Genomic DNA, 7140 nt, shown 5'->3' on the forward strand with positions numbered 1-7140 from the left:
TTCATATTTGAATTGACCGTTAGTTTGCCTCGGTGACCTAACTGACCTTTAATTGCTTATTTTGTTTTCTATTACAAAAATTAAACGTCTGTTTTAAATCAATTTAGACTCTACTTCCCCCGTGTTAGAAACACTGGACTAGGAAGTTTTTCCAGTCGATTGGTGGCGCACTGTACGAAAATCTCGATTTTCTCGAGTCGATCTGAGTTGAAGTAGAAAACCTTTCTAAAACTTCTGTTTTTTGACTAATTTGTCGATGTATTCAGGGAAAAGTGGTTTAATGAAATTCTGTAGACTTATTCTTTATTTCTAAGCAACTCTGACAAATTTCCATTTTTTTTAATGTTCCTGTGAAATCACTGAAAGGGCCTTTAATACAAACAGTAGTTTGTTAGTAATTTAAAAAAAAAGAAAAAAAAAAAGAAGAAATCCTGACCAACCATCACCAATTGTTAAAATTCATTTGAGGGCAAACAAACTATTTTTTTCTTGGCCTAAATACCACTTTTAAAGGGTAGAAAAGGTATTGTTGGTCGAAGCAGCCAAAAAATACCGATTTTCATTATGTAAATTGAAAAACAACACTTTGATGTTTTGCAAAAGTTCATTTTACAAACCATAGAGGCCTACTTTCAAACCTTGCTTGATTTATCGTTGTTAATGAGTTATGTACGTTTATATAAGTGTTGCAGGTGTTTCAGCCCTCCTACAACATAACTCAAGAACCACAGGACCAACAAAAGTATATCTGTGATATTTGAATTCTTCTACACACGTTACTCGCTATGAAATGAGCAATGCCCGGGGAGCAATGCGATTTTTGCCAAAGCTGACTACCATTCGCAAGATGCTGTGAACTACCAAATCGCAACACTTTAAAATAGTGTCAAACCTTAATAAACTGGTGGGGCGGCATTTTCCAACCCAGTAAATTATTTTGCCCACCCAGTATGGCAGTAGGGACCTTTCACAAACACTTGTTAGGGGGGCCTGATGCAAAAAAAATGTCCTCTTTTCAGACCTCAAAAATTTCAGGGCATCCCTTTTTGACATGAAAATGATGCGTCAACCCCATAGAAAAGCATTATAAACTCAATTTTCCCAGGAAAATTTGTGGTCATTTTTTTCAGCCCCCCCCCCCCCAGGAGGGTCAAAACTTTTTTCCCCCTTTTGCATCAGCCACCCTAACAAGTGTTTGTGAATGGTCCCTAAATTCAACTTGCACTTGCACAATGCCCAAATGTGCCAACCCCGAGTAGGCCTAAATTATTTTGCCCAAAATTGGGCAACATATTAATAATTTAGTGATGTACGATATCTTTTCTTAAAACATCTGCCAATTTATAGCTATTTATCCTACTACACAATGGTAGGCCTATAATGGGTCTGCTGGGAAGCTAAAACATTTGATTATAAAAATAATTTCCTGCAATCAATTTAAATCTACACTTTAGGCCTAAATGGTGAAAGAAATGTTTTAGAAATATAGTTTTGTTCGTGTTTTAAACAGATTTTCATAATTTCTTATCAAACACATTTTGTCACTCATCAAAAACAGGTGGGCTAATATTAAATTTATTTTTCTTTCATCTGTGAGTGATCCCACAATGGGGGATGCAAGCAACGTTTTGCAGGGCAAAAAGAGTGGGGTAGCTATTTTTGGCATTTCGGAAGTGGGGGGAGCGGGGGAGCTATTTTTAGCAAAAGTTTTGGCACACATTTTTAATACATGTATGGAGCACCTTTTAAATAAAAAGCTTTAAAAGACTCAGGAAAGTGGTATTAATCGAATAAACATTCAAATGTAAAATTTCCTGCTCGTGAATTTTATATCTAGATCATGGGTTTGCAATTGGTGGGTTCCCAAAACTTTGGCATGTGCAAAGGGGGACGGCAAAGATTTTTTGATGCCAGGTGTGGGGGGGGCACATTTTTGACAAGCCATTATTATTATTACAGAGGTCCAAAAGCATATGTAGAAATTTCATGTGTGCATGGTGACTCACTATTTTAAGACCAATGTGGCCAATACACGATCAATTTGATTGATCAATATCAAAGACCCTAGATCCAAAATGGATACAAAATCTGCCATGTGCATGTACACACGAACATCAATAGTGATTTTATTGTCCAACCGTCAATAAATTCGAACTAGATTAGATCTCTTCAATAATATTAAAGAGAAATATTATTTTGCATCCAATTCTGTATCTAGAGTCCCCAATATTGATCAATTGATCGTGTATGGGCCGCATTAAAACAACACAGAAAGAAAAGAACACAAACTATATTGTTTCCATAATTATTCGTAAAAATTTATTTTGCCCTTAAATAATGATGAATTAATGCATTTAATCTTATATTATATTATTTACAACCTGTACAAAATCAAAAACATTATAATCTTCACCCAGAAGCCAGCACAATATATTCAATATACAACACCATGTCAATCAAAGAGATTAAAACCAAAGAGGATCAACTAAAAATTGCCCTGTGTAATGTTATGGTAAATTTGCCATCTTGGTTTGCATGGTTTGCCCCTCATGGAGGAAACAAACCACATAGTGACCATCAGCGTTTGAAATTTTGGTTGTCTGTTCGCTCGGGACAACTAAAAAAGTTGTTGGACAACCAAAAATACTGATTCGGTTGTCCGCTGGACAACCATAAATCTGTAGCCAAAATTCACCTTTGTAGACCTACGTGTATCTTTTATCACATATCATGTAGGCCTAAGTATAACCATGGGACAACCATTAATTTTTCCTTAATTCGAACACTGGTGACCATACACTGCTGGACTGGCTAGTTTATAAGCCACAATGTACGATAAGTTATTTTTCCCCGGTTTTGTAGTGTCCCCGGCCCGGACCTAGACCTAAATGCTAGGATCATTCATGGTTGACCTAAAAAAAAAATTGAATTTTGCACAGTGTTTTGTGTTTTTAATATGAAAATTGATATTTTGTATTCATGTCATACTCTATTAATGATATCAAAATGCATTGAATTTGAATGCATTTTGATATCATTAATTATACAATTAGCACCATCAGCAGTGCCAGAGAGCACTCCGGTGCCAGGTTCTCTGTGGATCAGAGCACCGGCAGCAGTGCCAGAGAGCACTCCGGTGCCAGGTTTTCTGTGGATCCTAGCACCGGCAGCAGTGCCAGAGAGCACACCACTCACCAGTGCCATTAAAAAAAGGTTAATTACAAGTTTGTATGCATTTTGATATCATTAATAGAGTGTGACATGAATACAAAGTATCAATTTTCTTATTAAAAACACAAAACACAGTGCAAAATTCAACTTTTTTTTAGGTCAACCATGAATGATCCTAGCATTTAGGTCTAGGTCCAGGGACACTACAAAACCGAAAAAAATAAAAAACTTAAAAAAAAAAGCTAGCCAGCCCGAAAATGCCAGCCTTAGTCTCAACTTACACCTAATTGAATTCAGTCAAATTCATTGTGCTTTTAGGACAACCGAGCAAGTTTGAATTAGTCATTATGACTTTAAATCGCTCATTGTTCACCATAGCTAAGATAGTGAGTTTTCTTTCATTTTACCTCATTAAAATGACCAGATAAATTTCCTGACAGTTGTTACTAATAATATCTCTCTCTACAAAGTGCTTCAGGCTGTCATCTTGTAAAATATACTTTATAAATTGTTTAATGGTTCAATAAAATTTGAAGCAATGTAAGCATATTTTTCACAACACACATTTAATCATTTACTTAATGCCATAATGTGTGATTTGCTCCACAGCAATGCCCTAAATTTAGTTTGAATTTTTTACTTTAACATGATTAATATGCCAATGGTGTACTAAAATGCTCTTTACAGTAAAATTTTGATTCACCAATTCCCCCATGGAAAATTCCACAGTTAAGCAGTTAAGTGGTTTTCTTTCATTTTACCTCATTATTTCCACTTAAAATGATCAGAAAACATCCTGGGCAGTTGTTGCTAATATTACATAATCATTTTGGCAAAGAATAACAAAATTAAAATATTACCGAAATTATACATTATGGCTTTAATGTAAACCTTGTTCAAGAAAAGTAATACTACTAGACCTGAAATTGCGAAGTTTTAACTTCAGTGAGGCATTTTGAGTAGCAGATAAAAACTACCAAATATATAATCTAATTTGGGTGTGGTAAACTCAAATTTACTGATTGCCTAGCAGTATGTTGATCATATGACCCTTAAAACCAGCAAACTTTGTTGACAGGAGTCATCAGTACTTTGTGCAAATACAAACTTATTCCATTTGTAATGGATCTTGTAATTATCTCCTGAAGCTCCTGACACTGAAATCAAAAGTGATAGGTGAAATAATAGTTTCTAATCAAAACAAACAAATTTGATTACAAAAGTACAGATTGTTGTATTTATGGTCAAACACCCCATCCCCTCACACATGTACTACAGTACTCCCAATTTCAAACTATTATGTATTTTACTACTTTAGCAGCTCTTGGCATGAGATTTACTACTTTGGAGTGACATTTTACCTCCTTGTCGTGAGTGTGTGACAAAGTGCCCAAAACAGCCCAAATGTGTGAGTCTCACATGAGCACTGAATGCCCCGTATAATCATCTGAGTAATCAATCCAAACAGAGCTTTTCGTTCTCTTAACAATTTTAAGCTATCCTGTTCAGTCCTGCAGACTTTTCATACCATATTTCTGATTGGCTCAAACGTGATATAGCCTTCTTTGTAACCAATCAAATCACTTCTCAGAGGCTGATAATTTGGTATTGAATGCCCATGATGCATGAGGTTAAACCTCATAAATTGTGCTAGGTCATTATTGTATAGTGTATGATGAATCTGAATGAAGTTGTAAAACAATCTCTGCTGCTAGTGCTTGTTCTGGGTTCTGCAGTTCTATTCTTCCATCTTGTACCTGCAAGTTAAAAACAAAATCAAATGAAGATTTGATTTAATGGTCAAATAAATATTCTTTTTGTGTCACAGGCATATTCTACATCCATATTTTGTAGCACTTTTTCTTTCATTTGGATATGGGTCAATGATTTGTGGAATGGAAGAAATTATAGCATTTCGTCGGCCGTATCACATACTGACGAATTCAACATTTTTAACATTTTTGAGAAAATTGGTGTATTAGTTTGTTATGTTCTACTCTATATATTCACCAAAAATCATGTCTCAAAGTGGCTTGATTAGTAAGATATTAATTAATTTAATTATGTCGTATTTACAAAACATTGAAATGTCTGTATCGCATAACGTCGTATTTGTCGATCACCTCTACTGCGCAAGCCCAGTATGCCATAACTGCAATTTGAAGAATTTGCCGTTTCACATACTGACATATTTGCGCTACGTATCTGCGCGACTTTGTTATTGCATGGTAAAATTGCTGTTTTGTCCTTTTCACATACCGACGTATTTGCGCAACTATATCACATAGTGACGTATTTGCACGACGTATTTGTCATTTGAACGGCGAAATTGTCATTAGTCCTTTTCACATAGTGATGTATTTTATTTAATATTGACTTTTTGCAGAATAAGATATGCTCTGATAGTGATTATAGTGAATTATATTGAAAATATGGTATATTTGAATTACTGTTAACCTGGTTTTAATCGACAATAATGTTTTGATCAAGCTTATGCAGCAAACGAAAAATCGCTAGATTTTCAAGTTCGATTTTCTCGAAATGCGTATTTTGCAAATACGTCAGTATGTGATACGGCCGACGTCTCAAATGTTTCAGAGACAAAGTTTTTTATTGGGCCCTATAAGTGTAACCAAAATTGCTTTGCCCAATTAAAAAAAAGTCACCATATAAACCAACAGCCTATAAACCAATGAAAAGTCCAAGTAAAATGTTAGAAGAGCAACTAGGGATGGTTTATTGGTTGGTCACCAGGAATGCAACAGAGAACAATTGTTATGCTACATATATACAATGCATATTTGGTTATGCTACACATATACAATGCATATTACATTCGGTGAAATATTTTCATGAGGTAAAATATGAACTGTTCCATTCAACTGGGGGAAAGCCTTGTTGAATGGAACAGTCCATATTACACCTCATGCAAATATTCTTACCATTGTACTCATAAACATTCAATATTTGTATACTATTTCACATAACATGTTCTTTTTTCTCACATGATGGTCTGTATTCATAACTTCAGTGTATCACCTAGTGTTGGAAATAAGCTGAAATTGTGCTAAACTTAGGAGCTCTCTTCAATTGTACAGACCCATCAAATTTCAAAATACATGTTTCAAACAATACACATACCCAGAGATCAACAAATGCTAATAATGGCATAATATAAAGGGCATAGGTTTTAATTTCTTTTAAATGTGACTCCTCGCCACAACTGAGCCCGGATGTCGCCAATCATCATTTTTGAGATATTCAACCAAAATATTCTGCTTGAAATTAGCTTTAAAATGATGTATATCATGTCTATAGTACTTGACATTTAAGTAGTGAAAAATCAATAAAACAGTCAATAAATCCTTTCTTTCCTATTGTTTATTGTTAAGTTCGATGGAGCATATCTCAATAGTGGCACTGGCGACATCCGGGCTCAGTTGTGGCGAGGAGTCACAAATGATTAATGTTGAAGTGGAAAAGAAATTGTCTCACTGACTTTGGTTTAAAATTTCACTGGCCCTACGAACCTGTAATTAGGTACAATAATAAGGGGGGGTAGTGATTTTCATGAGCATTTGGCCCGAGGGCCCGTTGTATTTCCACCACTGCTCTCACCTTGAGATTGACAGTGATGACATAAAGCATCTATATGTGCACGACAGCATTTCAATTTTGCAACCTTTACACACAGCACATTATTCTGTGATTGCGAGAATGGCATGCACGTTTCTCAGCTATGCACATAAAATGGAGTGACATTAGACAGTACTAACCTGGATTGTCCTAACATAAGTGTGTCCATCCTTGATTTCCTGTAGTAGTTCAAGCTCTCCAGACCCAGGCTGATGTTGGAACACTTGGATGGTGGTTGCCTGATCACCTAGTGCTGATGGGTCAAGTCTGATTGGTATAATCTCGGACCCTTCACTTCCAATATGGGGTTGCCCATCTGATGTGGCTAGGATC

This window comes from Amphiura filiformis, chromosome 3 (genome assembly GCF_039555335.1).
Source record: "Amphiura filiformis chromosome 3, Afil_fr2py, whole genome shotgun sequence".
Taxonomy (NCBI): domain Eukaryota; kingdom Metazoa; phylum Echinodermata; class Ophiuroidea; order Amphilepidida; family Amphiuridae; genus Amphiura; species Amphiura filiformis.